We start from the raw sequence: 20,442 nt of genomic DNA on the forward strand, positions 1-20,442 counted from the left end.
ATCAGAGAACTTAATTACTCGCTAAATACTTATCATTCCGTGGATTGTAATGATGCACATAATAAAGGCACCCCAAAAAATTGTTTTTAAAACGGCAGCAGGGAACTGCTGCTTTTAGGGTCTTGTATCCCTTACCAACATATATGAAAGTACTGTAGCAATAGAATGAAAGCACTGTACCATGCAACACTTTCTTCGGTATTTTAAACAGTTGCTGTTCAAGGTGCGTTTAAATAGCTTTGCCAATCTAAAGGCTGAAAGACCAACCGCTATGCAACTGTATTACATCCATGCTGTTTCTCCCAGACTGAAAATGACAAATTGGATATCTTGTTTATATAACATTATTAAAACACATTTAGCTCTTGTATAGAAGCAATGGGAAAGCCCATGTCAGAGCGATGTATAATTTGGGAAAACTGGCATATTGTGTATGCTGTCAACAAAAAGGCTATTAGACCCAGCAAGTGTTCTCTAAAGAAACTACCGTATTGAAAACATCCTCTTTAACAGCCATTTGTTTTGTTTTAGATGATTGCAGCTATTCAGCGTTTCCAGAATGCACTGAAAATAGACTCAAAAACCTGGAAAGACCTGGAAAGTGTTGCCTGCCCTCTCATTTCTCTGGCCCGCTGCCTATTCAATAAATGGTCTAAACAATGGAAGAAGAACTAGAAGTTGTGGCCACAAAGGGGCTGCGATTGCTAAAATTACAACAGGAAATGTATTTGCCTTTTAACACAGTACATTTTCAGTTCCGGGACTTTATGATGCCAGGCGTCTAAGATCGCTCATTAATAACTGTAAAAGCAAATAAGCAGCCATCCAAGTTAAACAGATGAAAATACTACTTTTAGTTTTAAAGCCCTACCTACCGTCTGTCTCATTTTCACACATAAACTCGGCACCTGCCTAATCTACTGATGCAGGGGGGGAAAAATCCTTCCTAAAATGAAACCCCTGGTGCCTACAGCTGTGCGCCGCGCTGACTGAATGCGGAATGCGCGGGGGAGAGGGAGGTACAAGCGAAGAGTGGGTAGCTGAGGCGCGAGGCGGCTGGGGGGCGGGAGAGAGTGGAAGCGCTCCAAGACAGTGTGTGTTTGTATGTGTGTTAGTGAATGTATGAGTGGCAGTGTATTTATCTGTATGTATCTGTGTCAGTATATGTGCATGTATGTGTGTCAGTGTGTATTTGTATGTGTGTTAGTGTATGTATATGTATGTCAGTGGATATGACTGTACGTGTTTCAGTGTATGTATGTGTGTCAGCGTATGTGTGTCAGCGTATGCGTGTGTATATGTATGTTTGTGTGTCAGTATATGCATACTGTATGTCTGTCAGTGTATGTGTATGTATGTGTGTCAGTGTATGTGTTTGTATGCGTGTTAGTGTATGTGTGCATGTGTGTCAGTGTATGTGTATGTGACCGTAAGCGTGTCAGACACACAATATGGCACAGAGCTGCCGATGGGTGTGGGGTTGTAGCCGATCCCCCTCGCGTATAAAAACTGGCTCCTAAAAATTGTCTTTGGCTCCTAAGTATTTTATATTTTTATCCACCCAATGGTAAAAAAAAGTTGTATTTCTTTGTGTCTACAGCTCCATCACAAATGTAGTTATCTGAACCAATACTACAATGTTTAAACTATTTAATTTTGCGATTTTGGAGTTGAATTATTTGCTTGTGGAGTAGATTTCGTTGAATGTTGAACCGCGTCATTTTGAACAGAGAGATCTAGAAGGTTTACTTTAACGCCTATTGCGGAGGGATTAGCAATAGTGTTTCAATGACCAGATAGACACGTTTCTGCTTATCCTGTCAGTATCAAACAAACTTCCGCTGATGCTAGAAATATTTATGAATACTCGTCACGAAAAGGTGATATAGATAACTTTATGGGGGAATCAGTTACAAATCTGGTAAAAAATTAATCTCAAATATACATTCAATGACTGATAATTCTGCACCACTTTGAAATGCATAGTGCATTATACATTAAAGCTGCAGTTCAAGCTGTCGTTTTTTAAAAGATTTTATTTTTCATTCAATATGTGCATCAATACAATCTACACACTGACAAGTGATTAACTAAGTTGCTGATCGATCCGTTCTCCTGTAATTGATCGCTGAAGATTCGGCTCGGGGTTCACTAAATGTATCCTGGGTCCTCTTCTGCTGCACTGACAGCCAAAAAGTTCTGTGAGGAAGATCATGTGACCAGTCAGGCACTAGATTCAATTGGTTCACTGCTAGAGGGGGCAGGGCTGAAAAAGATGATGCTGTTTCAGAAGGGGAAGGGGATGTCACTTTGTAAATGGTAGCAATAGGGACATTTAAAAAAAAAATGCAACAAGTATTTTCTCATAGTACAGAACTGATTTATTTTAAAAATTAAAAAAATACAAAAAACACACATAGAATATTTCTTGAACCGCAGCTTTAACTGGGGATAAAGATGGCAGAAAAACAACAACAGGTTATATTGGAACATTTCAAATAGTTTATGAATTCACCATCTAAACAGGTGTTTCTAAGCCTGCAATAAACTGCTCAGTGTGTAGGAAAGCTTTGTACTTGTTAATACTTTGTAGGTAATTTTATCAGTTTCATGTCTAAAATTGGTGTCTCGACATAAAACGGAGCGGCCATGCGTGTGAAAGACCACTTTTGGGACCTAACTGCAGTTTTTTTTGCCATTTCAGTGTGTTAGGTCGAGGTTATGTTTCCCAAATATAATTCTTTGCTTCATAGATTTCTATGCTATACACACGCACTCAAGCTAGACCATGTCCAGTAAAGGGCGCGCTTTGTGACTGCCCTCTGCTAGTCGTGTTTCAGCATCGTCGGCTTTGACATGTGATACAAGTCTTAACAGTTCTAATTTAAAATATTCTTATTCTTTCGTGCATTTCTTGCTTCAAGCTGCATAAAATGTTCAAAATGTGGCGTTGCAATGATTCTGTTTTGAATTTTTGGGGAGCTGTCAGATCCATGTTTAAAAGAATGAACACAAAAATGTGCTTGTGCAATGGGGAAGACCCTCCTGGCTTCTTTAAGAGATTGTAATACTGAGAACTCTCCTGCTGTAGGGCGCCAAAAGACACCTTACAGCCCAAATAAGTCAGTAGGCTCTGAGGCAGGAGGGGGGCAACTCCAGTCCTCAAGGGCCACCAACAGGTCAGGTTTTAAGGATATCCCTGCTCCAGCACAGGGGATTGAGCCACTTGTGCTGAAGCAGGGCCATCCTGAAAACATGACCTGTTGATGGCTGTTGAGGACTGGAGTTGTCCACCCCTGACTTCCAGTGCAGAAGACGGTCTTAGTAAATTACCCCATTATACCCCAACTCTGGGAAGCTCATTCCCCTTGTAAGGAAACTTTAAAATAATGTCCTATATAAAATGTGTCTAAACAAACTGTCCAAAACAGATGTACATGTGTTTAGCTCTCATACCTAAATGAGCCATCCCCTAGACATCAGCAGTGCCGACATTGTGAAAAAGGAGAGCAGCTGAATATTGGGACGCTTACCCTTTCCACTAAAATGTCACCATGACACCCCCAATATTGATTAACAGACCAGCAAGTAAGTTCTCCCAAGAGAGGAAAAAACAATCATTTAACAGCAGGGAGGGTCTCATGGCATGGCTGTGCTCCATGCGGAGAGGAGAAATAAGTCCATGTAAAAGTACAAGCAGATTTATTCTAGTTCAATCACAGTACTTCAGGAAATCAGGATACTGTGGGATTTGTTTATCCCACACGACAGTAAATAAGTATTGGCTATACATTAAGAGTGGATTGCACTGATTTTCTTTTCCTTTCAAATGCTTTTACTGTACATGTGACTGGTTTGCTCTCCTGGCCCAACCAGCATCAAACAGTATTAAAAACGGACTAAATGAACAGTTCCTCATCTCACTGCAAATAGACTGTTGCAAGGACTATTACAATTACATTGGAAAACACAAGCTCTGGTGGGTTCTTACAGTCTTTAACTAATGTATTTTGGTGATCAGACTGTTTGCCAGTTCTCAAATCTACAGGTAAATCGTTCTGTGTGTTTGTAAAATAATTATTACCGCTATTAGTCAGATAAACATTAGTAGCTGTTATGCTTGAATTCAGCTGACCTGGAGAAATGTAAAACATATATTTTTCCCCACATACAAATTAGTCAATATCTTCAAGGTTGAGGGAATTTTTCTATGGAAGCAAATTACACTGATTAGTTGTTTAATTTTGTGTGCTTGTTGATCAGCGACAAGAGATACACATGCAATGCTACTTAGCAGACAGAACAAATGTTTTAAACCATTAAATAATGTGGTTAGTTCCCTTACAAAAATGTAATTACACTTAGAGCAAAAACGTGTATTCGTTCCCCGTAAAAATGAAATGTATTTTGGTTTTCTGTGTGTCCTTGGTAGAGGTATTGTTATCAGATACTTGTAGGCTACACTCTTATCTGTTTTACTAGAGTTGACCTCAGAATTATTTTCCAGACAAAAAGAAACACTGGGAATTACAATTTGCAGACGCAGCCAGGGCTATCAAAGAAAATATTGGGTAAAGTTTGTAAAAACAATTCGGCCCCAATGAAAACAATGAACGTTAAGAATAAAATGTAAATATACTTAAACTTGTTTTATTTATTTCAAAGGCTCAGTCACCTACATTTTATCCCATAAAACAAGTCCCCGCCATTATCTCACTTTGGTCCCGTTCAACCTGTGACTTCGCCAACCGTCTGTCATAGCATAAGTGACACATTTGTAAACAATGATGTGAAAAGCACACATCATTAATGAGTAAATAGTACCTTTCTTGGGGCTTATCACGTTTATTTGCTAGGGGAAAGTCTGTTAAAAATTCAGCTCATATAAAGGAGCAGTCCCATAACACGCAGGGGTATTTTTTAATAACAATTTAGCAAAGTTATTAGCTGCCTTAGATAAAATTCTATCACATATACAGTGTAAATTTCAATGATTTGATTCCTGTGACAAATGAATATTTTACCATGTATGTAAAATGAATGCTTATAAGATACGTATAGGTCTACATCGACATACATAATAATAACAGGGTATCTTCAGATGACAAGAACATAACGTTAACCAATGTTTCCTCCCGTAAAAAGCATTGTGTTAAATGTAACGGATATCAGTGATAATTACATGGAAAAAATAAACACAATGAGACATTTTCACATTTTCACATTTTCCACAAGGTCCATTAAGTTCAACGCGATGACTTAGGCCTAGGACATAGTAAAATCAGTGTCGCTGAGGCGGGATGAGCCGCGCTGAACAGATGCACAAAGCCCCTGCATCTGTAATCAGCGCGGCTATAGTTTCTCCCTCCGCATGCGTGCTGATGCGTGCGGAGGCTGAGAAACTTTCCCGAGACAGGCAGTTTTGAAATTTGCCGCTCGGAGAAGCGGAGGAGCGGTCACGTGACCGCTCCGGGGGACTAGCCCCGCCTCCCGCTCCGCCTCCTGGCACGCCCCCGCTCCGTCTCCAGCCCCACCCCGCGTCCGCCTCCTGAGCGCGCTCACTGCCTCGCCTGCAAGGACAGGAAAAGCATCATTTTCAGCAGACGAGGCAGAGCAGGAGCGCGTCTCAGCGAGCTTCAAGGCCACTATGTCCCAAGCCTTATGGTATGTTATTAAGTCACAGCTAAACTTGTCCCACCCAGACCCTGAAATGGGGCTTTGACAGGGTCCGAACAGGTGTATCACCCCAGTTAGGCGTGAGATAGCGTTATTTCCCTCTCCTCTCCTCTTTTCCTTAACTTTAGTTCAACACCTATTTCAGTGTCTGGATCTGAGATTATAGTGCTAGCGATTAGATTACATTCCAAACTATTATAATTTTAGCTGATGTGGGAATGTCCCCTTAACAAACTTTGAAAAGTAGATTTAATAATAGTTCTTAATTTGGAGAAGATTTATTTTCCTTCGGAATCCCAATCGATTTTTGAAACGTGTACCAACTCTTCCCCCAGCCAACAGAAGAGGGGAAACACCAAATTGTTCCAATCTCTGTCAGGTGGTGTATTAAAGTGCAGGTGATGCTCAGAGACACTTGATACCATAAATTTCAGGGTGCTGGTATGGGTGCAGACAGGTGTGGCGAGTAAAATGAAGGAAGGGTGCCAGGAACTTTTTTTTAACTTTATTATGAACAGTCCAACACAGCTTCTTCTTTGGAATGCTCTGATCGCAACCCCAAAGAGGCACATATCTTCCCCTTGTCTGCCACATTCATGGCAATAAATTTGTCTAAACTAGAGGCCGGTCCCACCTCTACTAGAAACCTTTTGTAGGATGCCCTTACGCTTGAGGATACAAGCCTTCACAAAGGGGGTGCTTACTGTTTTTTGAGGGGCAGATGGAAACCTATCCCTCTAGCAGCTGTGGGGTGAAACTCTAATGCTGCGCTTATAGTGCTGGCTACGGCGACTGCAATGTTGCTGTGACGGTCGTGAGGATTTGGCCTGGGATTAAAGGGGTTACACCCCAATTGGCCACCCTCTACCCTCACCTCGGAAGCCAGGGGTTAACTGGGCTGAGGTCCAGAAATGTGATTTAACCCTTGTTATAACATGAAAATTTATATTCCCCTGTTCCCATGTTTTATTGTTATGCCAGTGTCTGCATTTATGGTATTCATGACCTGTCTGTCTTGCTGTGATGTCAACTGAAATATGGAAGAGATGGCCCATCCTGTATCCTGATGGCTTTCTTGTCATAATCTTTAAGTAAGTGTCTATATTTTGCCTGTTATTTGTATAATCTGTTGTGTTCACCTTTATCAAGGAATAAATTATATTTTATCATATCTAAGTTTCGTCCCAGTTCAACCCAGTTATATATATATATATATATATATATATATATATTTTTGTGTATTATTAATAGCCTGTCACAAAGCTCCCCTCACAGGCTTATTAATAAAACTGGTGGCAAGCGGCGGGATTGAACTGGACCTGTATTACTAGTGTTCTGCGGGATACTGTAATATAGTGGGAACTTGATGGTAATTGCGAGTTCCTGGGACTAAAGATATTGAACACACAGTGTACAACATATAACACAAGATATGGCACCTCCTCACTGTTCCCCTACTTGTGAGAAGCATTGACTCCAGAACCAAAGTGCCGGCCATCCGTCTGACTGGAACCGGGCACCAAGACCGGAGGAGTGCATCAAGTCGGCGCAGGGAACAGCAGCCAGCAAGGCTGAGAGAGAGACAGCAATCGGTGAGCATGAAACCCGGCAGGCTGAGCAAAGATCCACAGCTGCAGCCGCTGTAACCATCAAACCGCCCGGAGAGCAGGGAATGGACCCAGCACCGGGACGGCAGAGACTTGTGGAGGGAGCGGGTGGTCTCGGAGACCACGGAAGTCTTGAATCAGGAGAGGTAATGGCCGTTGCGGTGGCCCGTCCATTTTCCCTGAAAGAGGTAGCACTGGTGTGAGCGTTGGGCAAGACGTGGTTCCCGGCGAAGTGGACCCAGTTCCTGGCGTCGGTACCACGCCGACCCGCTTATCCCCTCCTAGAGCCCGGCGCTCAAGCAACTCCGCTCTGGACTCCGTTGCCCCTTGCTGGGGTTAGTCCACCAGCGGCGGAGAAGCTCTGGAATGAGCCCGGCGCTCCAGCAACTCCGCTCTGGACTCCGTTGCCCCTTGCTGGGGTTAGTCCACCGGTGGCGGAGAAGCACCGGCAGCCGCTGCGGCACTGCCAACAAATGGGCAACAATAATGCCCAGTGCCCGGACCGTGCGCGGTCAGGCGAAGAAGCCCCTCAGGGCAAGCGCTCACAAGCTGCGGAAAAGATGACCCAGTTAGCGGCATCCTCTGATGGCTCCCGCCCAGCCAGGGCGACAACCCTCCTCGGGACGTCTCCTGGAGAACCTGGACGGGCTGCATCAGCAACAGCGGCGGAGAGCAGCGGCCATCCACCTGATCCCGGCGGAGAACCGGCGGCGGCGGAGAAGAAGCCGCCACTCCAGCATCCTGCCGGCGGCAATTTTATTTGGGGGGAGGGACAGGGTTTGCGGGAGGGGGTTATTTTACCAAGTTTGCATGGAGCTGTGTTCCTCCACAAAGACCTGGGACCTTTGTCCTGCACCGTTGTACCTGTACCCAACCCGGGCGCTGTCGCGGCAGCGGCCCGCTGCTGCCCAGCCCAGATGGTGCCGGCGGCGGCCACTCCAGTCCCCCTGCAATTGGGACCAACGAAGGCGGCGGTCTCTGCGGGGACCAGCGAGGTAAGCCAGACCAAGTCGCAGACTGACCCTGACTTATTTTTCCCTATGACCGTACCCTGTTGTTTCACTATAGGGGTGACCGGGGGGTGGCAGGAGATAGGAGTACCAGGGGAGGGGGAGGAAGGGCAGCTTGTAGGGCAGCCAGGCTTCCCCATTACCCTGGCGGAGCAGCAAGGGGACTCTCAGTTAAGAGCCCCACTGTTGCAGACTTGCTATGGGCTGGAGGTACAAGGGGTTGTGGCAAAGTTAGACCACCCCCAGATTACCTGCCAGCCAGGAGCTAAGGTGGGTGCATCTGCACCAGCAACCCTGAGCTCATCCCCGGTAATGGGGAGACAGTGTCAGGGAGATGGCCTCACTCAGGTGTCCCTAGGATCCAGGTTAGGATTAGCTAGGGAGAAGCGGAGTGAGGGGAGGCTGCAGGTAGGTAACCAGCATCAGATCTCAGTGGGAGAAGAAGGGCTAGTTGTAGCCGGGGAGGTACAGCAGCAGGTATTGCAGCTAGAATTTCCCATTACCCTGGCAGAGCCTCAGGGGGTGTCTCAGATCAGCAAACCCCTGTTGCAGCCTGGCTATGGGCTGGAGGTATCCGGGCAGTGGCAGGCTTGTGCCACCCCAGGGATACCTGCCAGCCAAGAGCTAAGGCGGTTGCATCTGGAGAGATGCCCTTGAGCTCATCCCTGGTAAGGGGGAGACAAGGTCAGGGAGGCAGGTGCACTCGGGTATTTCCAGGGTCTGGGTTAGGATTGCCCAGGGGGGAGAGGAGTGCAGGTGGGCTGCAGGGAGGTAAGCAGCAGGAGTCATCAGCAGGGGCTGAGGTACTGGGCCTAGGGGAGGCTAGGCAGGGAGACACCGTGGAGCAGGGGGAGAAAGGAGGTCAGTGGGGTGTCAGGCAGCTGGCAGAAGCTAGGGATGGCCTAGGTAGGCAGAAGGTCCCTTGTTCTGACTGGCCAGGAGTGACTCCTCTGACAGATTCCCCAGGGTTCCCAAAGGAAGGGCTGTGGGTAGATAGGCAGCCAGGGAGGAGAGTCAGGAGTATAGCAGAGCAGCTACAGGTTGGCACAGGGCCAGGGCAGGTAGGGTCCCTACAGGATAGTGGCATAGCTCTTTCCCAGATTTGGTTGACAGGAAAGCGACGGTCTGTGCTGGATAGCTGGTCTCCTGTGAGTGCAGAGACCTGCCAGTCTCTGGGCAGTGTGCAGCCTGGTCTGCAAAGGGGCCCCTTCACCATGGACTTGGTTCACCAGGCACTGGGTGGGGGGCAGAGGGAGACAAAGGAGAATGCCCGGCGGCCACGGTGGAGCCCTGCGCCGCAGGATCTGGACTTCACGATCCATTGTGGCCAGGACAATGTACTGGACAATGCCGGAGGACAATTTTACCAGGCCAACCCCTCAGGACTTATTGAGTGCTTCAAGGGCGCCAGTGGTATCCCAGTGCCAGGGGGAGGCAGCTGGAGTACCAGGCACCCCTTGAGCAGGGGAGGTGTGACGGTCGTAAGGATTTGGCCCGGGATTAAAGGGGTTACACCCCAATTGGCCACCCTCTACCCTCACCTGGGAAGCCAGGGGTTAACTGGGCTGAGGTCCAGAAATGTGATTTAACCCTTGTTATAACATGAAAATGTATATTCCCCTGTTCCCATGTTTTATTGTTATGCCAGTGTCTGCACCACACACACTGGGGCTTAAGGGGTTAATAAGCTACAGTTTAAGAAAATACAACTGTATTGTGTCTTTTCAGAAAATCTGGACTTCAAAAGGCTTGATTGAAGTTGAATGTGAAAAGCAGAAGGGTTTTTAGTGTACAGTATGTTAATACCTGTTTGCAGGAAGCTAGAGTGGGTTGTGAGCGTTATAACTCACACTTACAAACGCCTCTGCTTCAAGAGGTCTGGGGCATTGAGTGTGTAATCTAAAACCAGGTGACAAATATCCCCTACCCAGGGGTCCCTGCTTCAAAGGATTTATTGATGGGGCAAGGGGTGCGGTTACACCAGGAGATATAAGAATGGGTGACCTTATTAAATATAAGAATATTATGAGATGTCCTTGGCTGAACGTGCTAAGAGTTACATAGGTGTATTCGTGGGACTTAGCCCCAACTAATGATTCTAAACACTTGATATCTAACAGATACTAAGAGCCAGATATTAATATCTCTCTTAATTTTAGTACTACACTGTAATATTTAGTCTCATTGGGAGCGTCAGACATTACGGAATGTATTAATATGTCTCGCGTGCCAGTAAGTACTACTGAACTGAAGTTATGAAGTTATTTACAGTTTATATGGCATTTCGGTTCTGTTCTGTTATGGTAATAATCACGAAGATCATCCTGCTGGAATTTACAAAGCCTGGTGATCAAAGGCTTAATTGCCTAATTGTTTATGCTGGGCCCAGGGACCAGGAACTGACCAGTTTAAGTGTGATATTTCACACTAAACACTGGAAGCCCAAAATCAGCTTCAGAAAGCTTCAAAGAGATGTTTGCTAGACAGCGCGGCATCTTGAATGTAAGAGAAGGGTTAAAATGGTATATAAGCCAGAGTCAGCCTTTACTCATTGTCTTCATGCAAAGTCTTCATGCCTGTGTCTTCATGTATGGTATTCATGACCTGCCTGTCTTGCTGTGATGTCAACTGAAATATGGAAGAGATGGCCCATCCTGTATCCTGATGGCTTTCTTGTCATAATCTTTAAGTAAGTGTCTATATTTTGCCTGTTATTTGTATAATCTGTTGTGTTCACCTTTATCAAGGAATAAATTATATTTTATCATATCTAAGTTTCGTCCCAGTTCAACCCAGTTATATATATATATTTTTTTTTGGTGTATTATTATTAGCCTGTCACAAAGCTCCCGTCACAGTCGCGCAGCGCCGTAGCAAGTTCATGCAGTCTGTCGCTGGTGCCCATAGTGTCCGCGATTGCGATGGCGCTGCAGAGCCACGGAGCGGACACTATCGCCGGTAGTCAAAGGATTTTTACTTTTCCGGCGATTGCCGCGTGACATCAACGGCACGTGAGCGGTTCAGCCAATGAGGGCGAACCGCTCACGGCCACGCCTCCGCCACAATCACCGGTCGCCCTCTCTTGTCTCCTGCACTATAAGCAGGAATCACTATTATAACGGCGACGGCTGACGCGTAGCCGGTCGCTTAGCCAGCACTATAAGCGTAGCCTAAGACAGCGGTGCGCAAAATGGGGGGCGCTGAATTTGTCTGGGGGCGTGGGTGGTTGCAGAGGCCCCGCGCTCTTCCCAGAGGCATGGATCGCGTGAGGCCTCTGCAACTCTAAAAACTTACCTTGACTCTGTCGGCGTCACTCGTCTACATGGCATCAAATGACACCGCGGGGTCATGTGATGTGACATCACACGCGTCAAATGACATTGCGGTTCACGTGACGTGAGTTATAACAAAGCTTACTTATATCTATTCTTAGCAGAATGTCATTTCATATTTCGGTTTTGTGCAGCAAATACTGGGGGGGGGAGGTTGGTTGTCACATTTACAGTGTGAATTCTATTATCTGTAAAGCCAAAATGAGTGTTGTTTTAAAGTTATATTCCACCACACACAAATAGTTTTTTTCCCCTTTTCAAGTCAACAGCCCTGACGGTTGTGTCCTTTACATGCGCCAGCAAATCCATGCTTGCTTTGTATAACTTCACTGTAGAAGCCTTTCTAACCTTTTCAAGAGAGAACAAAATAGCATTGTTTTCCCTCACAAGACTTATCTGTCTGGTGACATGAACATTGCAAGCTTATACTACACAAACAAACATAAATAAATAAAACAGTGTACTTATTCCTGTGCCAGGTAAGAATGATCAATCTCATAACTGAAATATAGTTGAAAAGACAAGAAGGTGGAAGGTGGGAGGACGTACACGTGCAAAAGACGATTCATAATATGGTACAGATTTTGGTATGTTCATCGGGGCGACAAACTCCAAGTGAATCCAGAAACTGATGATACATTTTTGATATATTACATATATTATCCCACATTTCTATTCAGGGATTTATTTACTAGAGTCTCCCAACTGCAAAACTAGTGCAAATTAATTGCACCAGTTTAAGCCTAAGAAAAACTCCATTCGCTTTCAATGAGATTCCTTTTCTGAGGTAAATATGGTGTGGGATTGTGCACTGGTTTGCTCGACCTTTGCAGGAACTTTAGGGCTGTTATATACTGCATGCGGCTATGCGTGCCTATGCGATCGCGCGTGCATGTGCCGCATGCTTTTTGTATGTATATTGTGTGAGTATACAGTGTTTATGTGTGTTTGTGTGTGTTTATGTGTATATGTATGTGTAATTTATTATTTAAAAAAAACAAGAAAACATTGGTAGAAATAATACATTTATTACATTTGTGTAGACACACAAATACATACACACATACACACACACACACACACACACACACACACACACACACACACACACACACACACATATACATACACATGCATACATATACACACACATATACATACATTCAGAGCCGGTAGTGGCGCGAAAAGATGAATTTCCTCATCTTCGCCGCTGTCTGTCGACTCCCCTCTCCCTGCCGCGCGCGGGGCCCTTGTATAGAAAGGCTGACTGACGTCAGCCAACTAAAATTCCGCGCGCGCGCACGGCGTAGCATCACTATAGAACGTGCCTTCGTAGTAAAAAGATCCCTATAACTTGGCAATGAAAACCTATGCAAAGGATACAACTTGACACCAGATTTAAAAATGGCAGGTCTTTTTGAGCACAGAAGCCTCAAAACATGAATAGATCCGAGTAATATGAAGCTACGGACACTTGCTACATGTTCAGTATCCTCACGTATACACCACATAGAAAACTCAGTTAGGAAGAACTCGCCTGTTTAAAAGATGTCAAAAATGTGTTCAGATTTACATTTCATGGAATTCGTAATTACCCAGAATCCCTTGCTGCAGTGGAAGCGCTGTATGCTAAGGGATAATGGGGAAAAGCAGGTTGCAGACCTGTCTGAGACATGTGAATGTGTTCACAAGTGGTATTTTTATTTGCTGTACACTGTACGGTGGAGCTTTTTTACTTACTATAATTTATATAATGTATGATTAGTCACTAAATCCATTTTTCTCAATATCTACAGATAAAAGTGGATCCGGATTAAACAGGAAATGGTATTAGCGAGCAAATTATGGCACAAAGGGATCTGTATGTCTCAAGAACTTATTGTCTTATGGTTGACCTACCATTAGAACCACTTAAGATTTTGACGGTCTTATCAATTTTGGTCCATTACCAGAAACTTACAACAATTATAATTGGGCTATTTTCTTAAATGTAAGGTAACAACTGAATCACGACTTTTTCTGTTTCCTAAAACTATTTAAATAAATATAGCATAATACAAAGTTACTTGTAATTGAACAAACTGAAAGACATTTCCCTCATAGTGTGCACACTTATTACTTTAGTAAGGATGGGGAGGAAGGTTCTTCCAGGATGTTATGAATGGTTTGTTTCCTGATGTCTTTGCTATAAAATAAGGTTTACGGAAATGAGTCAAATTCCTGAAACAAATGCCATGTGGCCAAATAGAAAAATGCAAGGTGTATGAGGCATAACAAAACGTGCGCAGATAGAGCATGGTCACGTGTTAGCCAATAGCCTAGACAGAGGCAATAGTAAGGTAGAGGTGATACCATTGATGGCTAACATGGTTAAAAGGAGTACAAGCTTTTAAGAACACTTAAGTGTCTTCTGAAAAAAAATTGCCTGAAGATTACAAAAGAGTACAAATGGTACGTTTGCGCGATTTAAATGATCAGGAACTTTTACTGTAATCTTAACCTCCTTCTATTATCCCATAACTAATGAACGAAGAGAATCAAAGCCAGACAGCAGATGCTCTCAAAAGTAATTAGGCACATAAATACATGCAAATATCATTTTTTTTTTTATCAATTCCTGACAGATGTTTGAATGAAACATAGCTAGAAAGTAATTTTTTTAGCATATTTGTATATGTCTTATAAGTGTTCAGTCCTCTCCAGGTGTAACTGAGACATCTAACAATGCAGCACAAATGTCAGTTTTCTGCCATATATAAAGCTGTATGTCATTTCTATAAAGCTTCTCCATTGTTTATAATGCTAAAACTAAATTATGAATCTGATCGAAATACATTTAAGGCTGCGCTTATAGTGCCGGCGACGGCGACAGCGACGTCGCTTCAAAACAAATGCATTGAATATGTAGCATGTGCTTATAGTAAGCGCGACGGCGACGGAGCAACGGAGCGACGTGAATCTTTGTAGTCAGTAGAATTTGATTTTTACAGAGACGGTCTCCTCATGTGACAGGCTGTAACCAATCAGATAGCTTCTGATGCAGGGAGAGTGGGAATGCGTCTGTGTGAGTGCAGGGAGGGTGGGGGGGATGTGTGATTGTGTGTGTGTGGGATTGTGGGATTGTGTGTGGGTGTGGGGGGAGGAGATTGTGTGTGTGATTGTGTGTGCGTGTGGGATTGTGTGTGCGTGTGGGATTGTTTGTGTGTATGTGTGGGACTGTGTGTGTGTGTGATTGTGTGTGTGTGTGTGTGTGATCAGGGCCGCCAACAGAAATCATGGGGCCTAGGACAAATGAAAGGAGCAGCCCCTCCCCCCAACCCATAGCGCACCTACCGCAGAAATATTTTTTTAGCGCGTAACTTTTACTTAATCCCCCAATACATATAGAAATACACCACACCCCCAATACATCTATAAATATACCCCAAATACATCTACAAATATACCCCAACCTCCCAATACATCTAAAAAATACCCCAACCCCCCCCCACAATACATATATAAAATACACCCCCAATACATATAAAAATCAGGCTAACGTTGGTTATGATCTCAGGTTAGGCTGGTGGCTGCAGGGGGGTGGGGGCGGTGTGCCGGTGGCTGCAGGGGGGGCCGGTGGGCCGGTGGCGGGGGCCCGGCGGCTGGTGGGATAGCGGGGGGCCGGCGCCTGGCGGGACTGCGGGGGACCAGTGGGTGGCCGGACTGTGGGGAGGCGGTGGTGGTCCGGTAGCTGGAGGGACAGCGAGGGACCGGCGGCTGCCGGGACTGCGGGGGGTCGGTGGCTGGCTGTGGCCCGGTGGCTAGCGGGACAGCGGGGGGCCGGCGGGTGGCAGGACTTGGTGGCAGGGGCCCGGCGGCAGGCCACAGCAGTTGCTGCCGGCCCTGCCTCTCTGCAGGCACCTGTCAGTCCCACAATGGCTGCTCATGCGCGTGCCGCGAGACCCGGCACCGGGTGCAGCATTTTATTTATTTTGGCCAGGGACGCCAACACCGGCAGACACCCCTGTTGGCGGCCCTGTGTGTGAGTGTGTGTGTGTGTGAGTGTGTGATTTGTGTGCAGGGCCGCCAACGGGGGGACTTCAGGTGTTGGCGTCCTGGGCCCCGTGGGTCAGGGGGCCCGGCCGCCAGGGCCCCCTGTGCGGCCGGGCCAGTTCATTTAAAAAAAAAAAAAACGCTGCACCCGGTGCCTGGTCTCTCTGACGGCAGCCAGCTGGGCTGTGACCTGCCGCCGGGGCCCCCGCAGTCCCTCCAGCCGCTGGGCCACCGCTGGGCCGCCGCCAGCCCCCCGCACTACCAGCCGGCAGGCCCTCGCAACCGCCCCCATTGCCAGCCACCGCCCCCACCCCGCAGCACCGCCAGCCGCTGGGCCCCTGCCACCGCCCCCCCGCAGAACCACCAGCTGCCAGGTCCCTGCCACCTCCCCCCCCCCACCGCCAGCCACCGCCCCCCCGCAGCACCACCAGCCGCCGGGTCACCGCCACCACCAGCCACCGCCCCCGCAGTACTGCCAGCCCCCCCAGTCACAGCCCCTCGCAGCACCGCCCCCCCCCCCCACCCACTGCAGCCACCGGCCTGATCTGAGATCATCCCATGAGATACAGTTAGGTCCGGAAATAATTGGACACTGATACAAGTTTTGTTATTTCGGCTGTGTACCAAAATAAATTAAAGTTACAGTTAAATAATGAATATGGGCTTAAAGTGCAGTCTATCAGCTTTAATTTGAGGGTATTCACATCCAAATTGGAGGAAGGGTTTATGAATTACATCTCTTTAATATGTAGCCCCCTCTTTTTCAAGGGACCAAAAGTAATTGGACAATTGACTCACAAGCTGTTTCATGGACAGGTGTGGGCTACTCCTTCGTTATTTCACCATCAGTTAAGCAGGTAAAAGTTCTGGAGTTGATTCCAGGTGTGGCATTCGCATTTGGAAGCTGTTGCTGTGAACCCACAACATGCGGTCAAAGGAGCTCTCAATGCAAGTGAAACAGGGCATCCTTAGGCTGGAAAAAAAAAGAAAAGCCATCAGAGAGATAGCAGGAACATTAGGAGTGGCCAAATCAACAGTTTGGTACATTCTGAGAAGAAAGAACGCACTGGTAAGCTCTGCAACACAAAAAGGTCTGAACGGCCATGGAAGACAACAGTGCTGGATGATCGTAGGATCCTTTCCATGGTAAAGAAAAACCCCTTCACAACATCCAGCCAAGTGAAGAACACTCTCCAGGAGGTAGGCATATCATTATCCAAGTGTACCATAAAGAGAAGACGTCACGAGAGCAAATACAGAGGGTTCACCATAAGGTGCAAACCATTCATAAGACTCAAGAATAGAAAGGCCAGATTAAACTTTGCCAAACAATATCTAAAAAAGCAAGCCCAGTTCTGGAACAACATTCTTTGGACAGATGAAACTAAGATCAACGTGTACCAGAATGATGGGAAGAAATAAGTATGGAGAAGGCTTGTAACGGCTCATGATCCAAAGCATACCACATAATCTGTCAAACACGGTGGAGGCAATGTGATGGCATGGGCATGCATGGCTTACAATGGCACTGGGTCACTGATGTGACAGAAGACAGAAGCAGCCGGATGAATTCTGAAGTGTATAGGGATATATTGTCTGCTTAGATTCAACCAAATTCAGCGAAGTTGATTGATCGGTGCTTCACTTTACAGATGGACAATGACCCAAAACATACTGCGAAAGCAACCCAAGAATTTTTAAGGCAAAGAAGTGGAATATTCTGCAATGGCCAAGTTAATCACCTGATCTCAACCCGATTGAGCATGCATTTCACTTGCTGAAGACAAAACTTAAGGCAGAAAGACCCACGAACAAACAACAACTGAAGACAGCTGCAGTAAAGGCCTGGCAAAGCATCACAAAGGAGGAAACCCAGCGTTTGGTGATGTCCATGCGTTCCAGACTTCAAGCAGTCATTGCCTGCAAAGGATTCTCGACAAAGTATTAAAAATGAACATTTTATTTATGATTGTGTTCATTTGTACAATTACATTTGAGCTCCTGAAATAAGGGGACTGTGTATGAAAATGGTTGCAATTCCTAAATGTTTCATACAATATTTTTGTTCAACCCCTTGAATTAAAGCTGAAAGTCTGCACTTCTATTGCATCTCGGTTGTTTCATTTCAAATCCATTGTGGTGGCGTACAGAGTCAAAATTATGAAAATTATGTCAGTGTCCAATTATTTCCGGACCTAACTGTAAGTCTGATTTCTATATGTATTGGGGGTGTATTTTACATATGTATTGGGGGGGGGGGTATTTATTTAGATGTATTGGGGGGGTTGGGGTATTTTTTAGATGTAGTAAAAAGTAAAAATTGCGTGCTAAAATTTGTTTTTCTGTGGTATATGGGTTGGGGGGGATAGGGGCTGGTCCTTTCATTTGTCCTGGGCCCCATTATTTTTGTTGGCGGCCCTGATTTTTTTTTTTTGTGTGTGTGTGTGTGTGTGTGTGTGTGTGTGTGTGTGTGTGTGTGTGTGTGTGTGTGTGTGTGTGTGTGTGTGTGTGTGTGTGTGTGTGTGTGTGTGTGTGTGTGTGTGTCAAGTTAAACACACTATATGAACAACTTTAAAATAGTAAATTGTCCCGTAATTTAAAGTTAAAGTACTGTAAATTCAGGATACAAACAGATATTACAACTCCTCTCCATTTCAGCCTTCCTCTTTGCTCTTGTCCCCGCCCCTCTGCCTTCTGTCACTCCCCTGCAAGAGACGTCTCCCAAACTCAAATTACAACTTTCGCTTGGGCTACGGAGACGGGAGACGTCATCCGTAGCCGTAGCCAGCACTATAAGCGCAGCCTTAGTGAGAGATCCAATCGTGAAACCTCATTAACCAAGTTTAATAATCGTTTAATTCCCATCTTGCAATATATTTTAACATTGAAGTTAAGGATACTTATCAAAGTGTTCTTTCTGCTAAATAGATGCAAAAAACTGAACAAGAATAAGTCAAAAATAAATAAATAAAACAGTGTTTTCCTGCTGTTGTTGTTGTTTTTGAGGTACATTGCTTCAGCTTTCCAACCAGGAAATGTTGAAAGCTCACAGTATATTGGTTCTTCAAAAGTATTATTGTTATGGGGTCTGTGTGCCCACGCAGGTTTCTTTCCCCCCTGTCATGTCATTCACTAAATGTAACCATCTGTCACACTCATTAGCCCATGCATCTAATGACCAAAGTTATCTCTGAAACAGCAAACTGATCTCTTTGATACAAAATATATAACAAGGTAAACAGGTCATCATTTACTACACACTGTAGGTCCCCCAAGTCCTGACTTATATTCACTGCAGCCAATGTTCTAGTTTTTGAGATGTTCGTCTGAAAAGTAACAGTCAATCACACATGGGGTCACACACACACTCAGGGCCACCGACCGGGAGGGAGAGCCGGGACAAATGTCTGCGGGAGGCCCGGTGGCCGGACAAAGCAGTTGCCTCTCCCTCACACTGTTCCACGCCGAGCTTCTGACGCTGGCACTCACCGGGGCCTCTCTGACATCAGTGCGCCGGAAGCAAGCTGGGCCTCAGATTCCAGTGCACGCCGGCATGAGAGGGAGGCCCCCGTGCGCATGATGTCAGAAGTTCGCCGTGGGACAGCGTGAGGGAGAGGCCTGCAGCTGGGGGACAGCCGAGGCCCAGCGGCAACTGCTTTGTCCGGCTGCTGGTCCCGGCCTGAGACCATCCTCAAAGTAAGTCTTAATTTTTATATGTATTGGGGGTGGGGGTATTTGTATATGTATTGGGAGGTGTGGTGGTATTTTTATATGTATTGGGGGATGTGGGGGGTATTTTTATATGTATTGGGTGGTGTGTTTTTTTTTTTATATGTATTGGGGGTGTGGGGGTATTTTTATATGTATTGGGGGGTGTGGGGGGTATTTTTATATGTATTGGGAGGGTGGGAGTATTTTTATATGTATTGAGGGTGTGGGGGTATTTTTATATGTATTGAGGGGTGTGGGGGGTATTTTTATATGTATTGGGAGGGTGGGGTATTTTTATATGTATCTGGACGTTTTGTTTTTTTAATATACATATTGGGGGTTGGGGTATTTTATATGTATTGGGTGGGTGGGGTATTTTATATGTATAGGGTGCGGGGGTATTTTTATATGTATTGGTGCTTGGGTGTATTTTTATATATGAATTGGGTGGGAGTATTTTTATAGGTATTGGGGGGGTGTATTTGTATATATGTATTGGGGTGGGTGAATTTTTTATATGTATTGGGTGCGGGGGGAATTTGGTAAAGGTTTTTTTATTTGGGGGGTGGGGTTTTTGGTATGTATTTTGTGGGGATGATTGTGTGAGGGGAGGGGATTGAGTGAGAGCGGGGTAATTGACGGAGAGTGGGGGCAAGTGAAAGGAGAGAGGGAGTGTAAGAGATGGTGAGGGAGTGATGAAAAGAGGCAGTAAGAGTGAGACACGGGAGAGAAATACATGTGAGGCGTGGGGGATTGAGTGAGAGTTCGGTAATTGATGGAGGGGGGAGAGTGAGAGGGGGTGAGTGTGGAAGAGAGAGTGGGATGGAGGGGAGAGAAATACATGGAAAGAGGGGTGGGGGGAAATTGAGGGGGTTTGTGCAAGACCGCTGACACGGGGGTGGGGGGGGCAGGGAGGGGGGGCCCTGATGTCCGGGAAATCTGTCTGCACACACTGCCAAAACTCTACCCCCCTAATTTTCACCATGTTACTCATGTAATGAAAGGGATCAAGTAGAACTATTATATAAGAAAGTAGGGATGATATCACTTGAGCTGAATTATTACCTTTGCTGC

At 45.6% G+C, this 20,442-nt stretch overlaps 1 protein-coding gene and 1 long non-coding RNA gene across 3 annotated transcripts in view; one reads left to right on the forward strand and one right to left on the reverse strand.

Moving 5' to 3' along the window:
- The window catches only part of LOC142463569 (uncharacterized), a 45,378-nt gene extending 42,665 nt beyond the window's left edge, over window positions 1-2,713 (forward strand). For both annotated transcript variants that reach the window (XR_012787454.1, XR_012787455.1), the window contains one exon: window positions 532-2,713. This is a non-coding gene — a long non-coding RNA (uncharacterized LOC142463569). The remainder of the gene's footprint in view (window positions 1-531) is intronic.
- KIT (KIT proto-oncogene, receptor tyrosine kinase) overlaps window positions 1-20,442 on the reverse strand; it is a 55,388-nt gene that overhangs the window by 27,983 nt on the left and 6,963 nt on the right. The window lies entirely within an intron of this gene.

Source organism: Ascaphus truei, chromosome 1, assembly GCF_040206685.1.
Source record: "Ascaphus truei isolate aAscTru1 chromosome 1, aAscTru1.hap1, whole genome shotgun sequence".
Classification (NCBI taxonomy): Eukaryota; Metazoa; Chordata; class Amphibia; order Anura; family Ascaphidae; genus Ascaphus; species Ascaphus truei.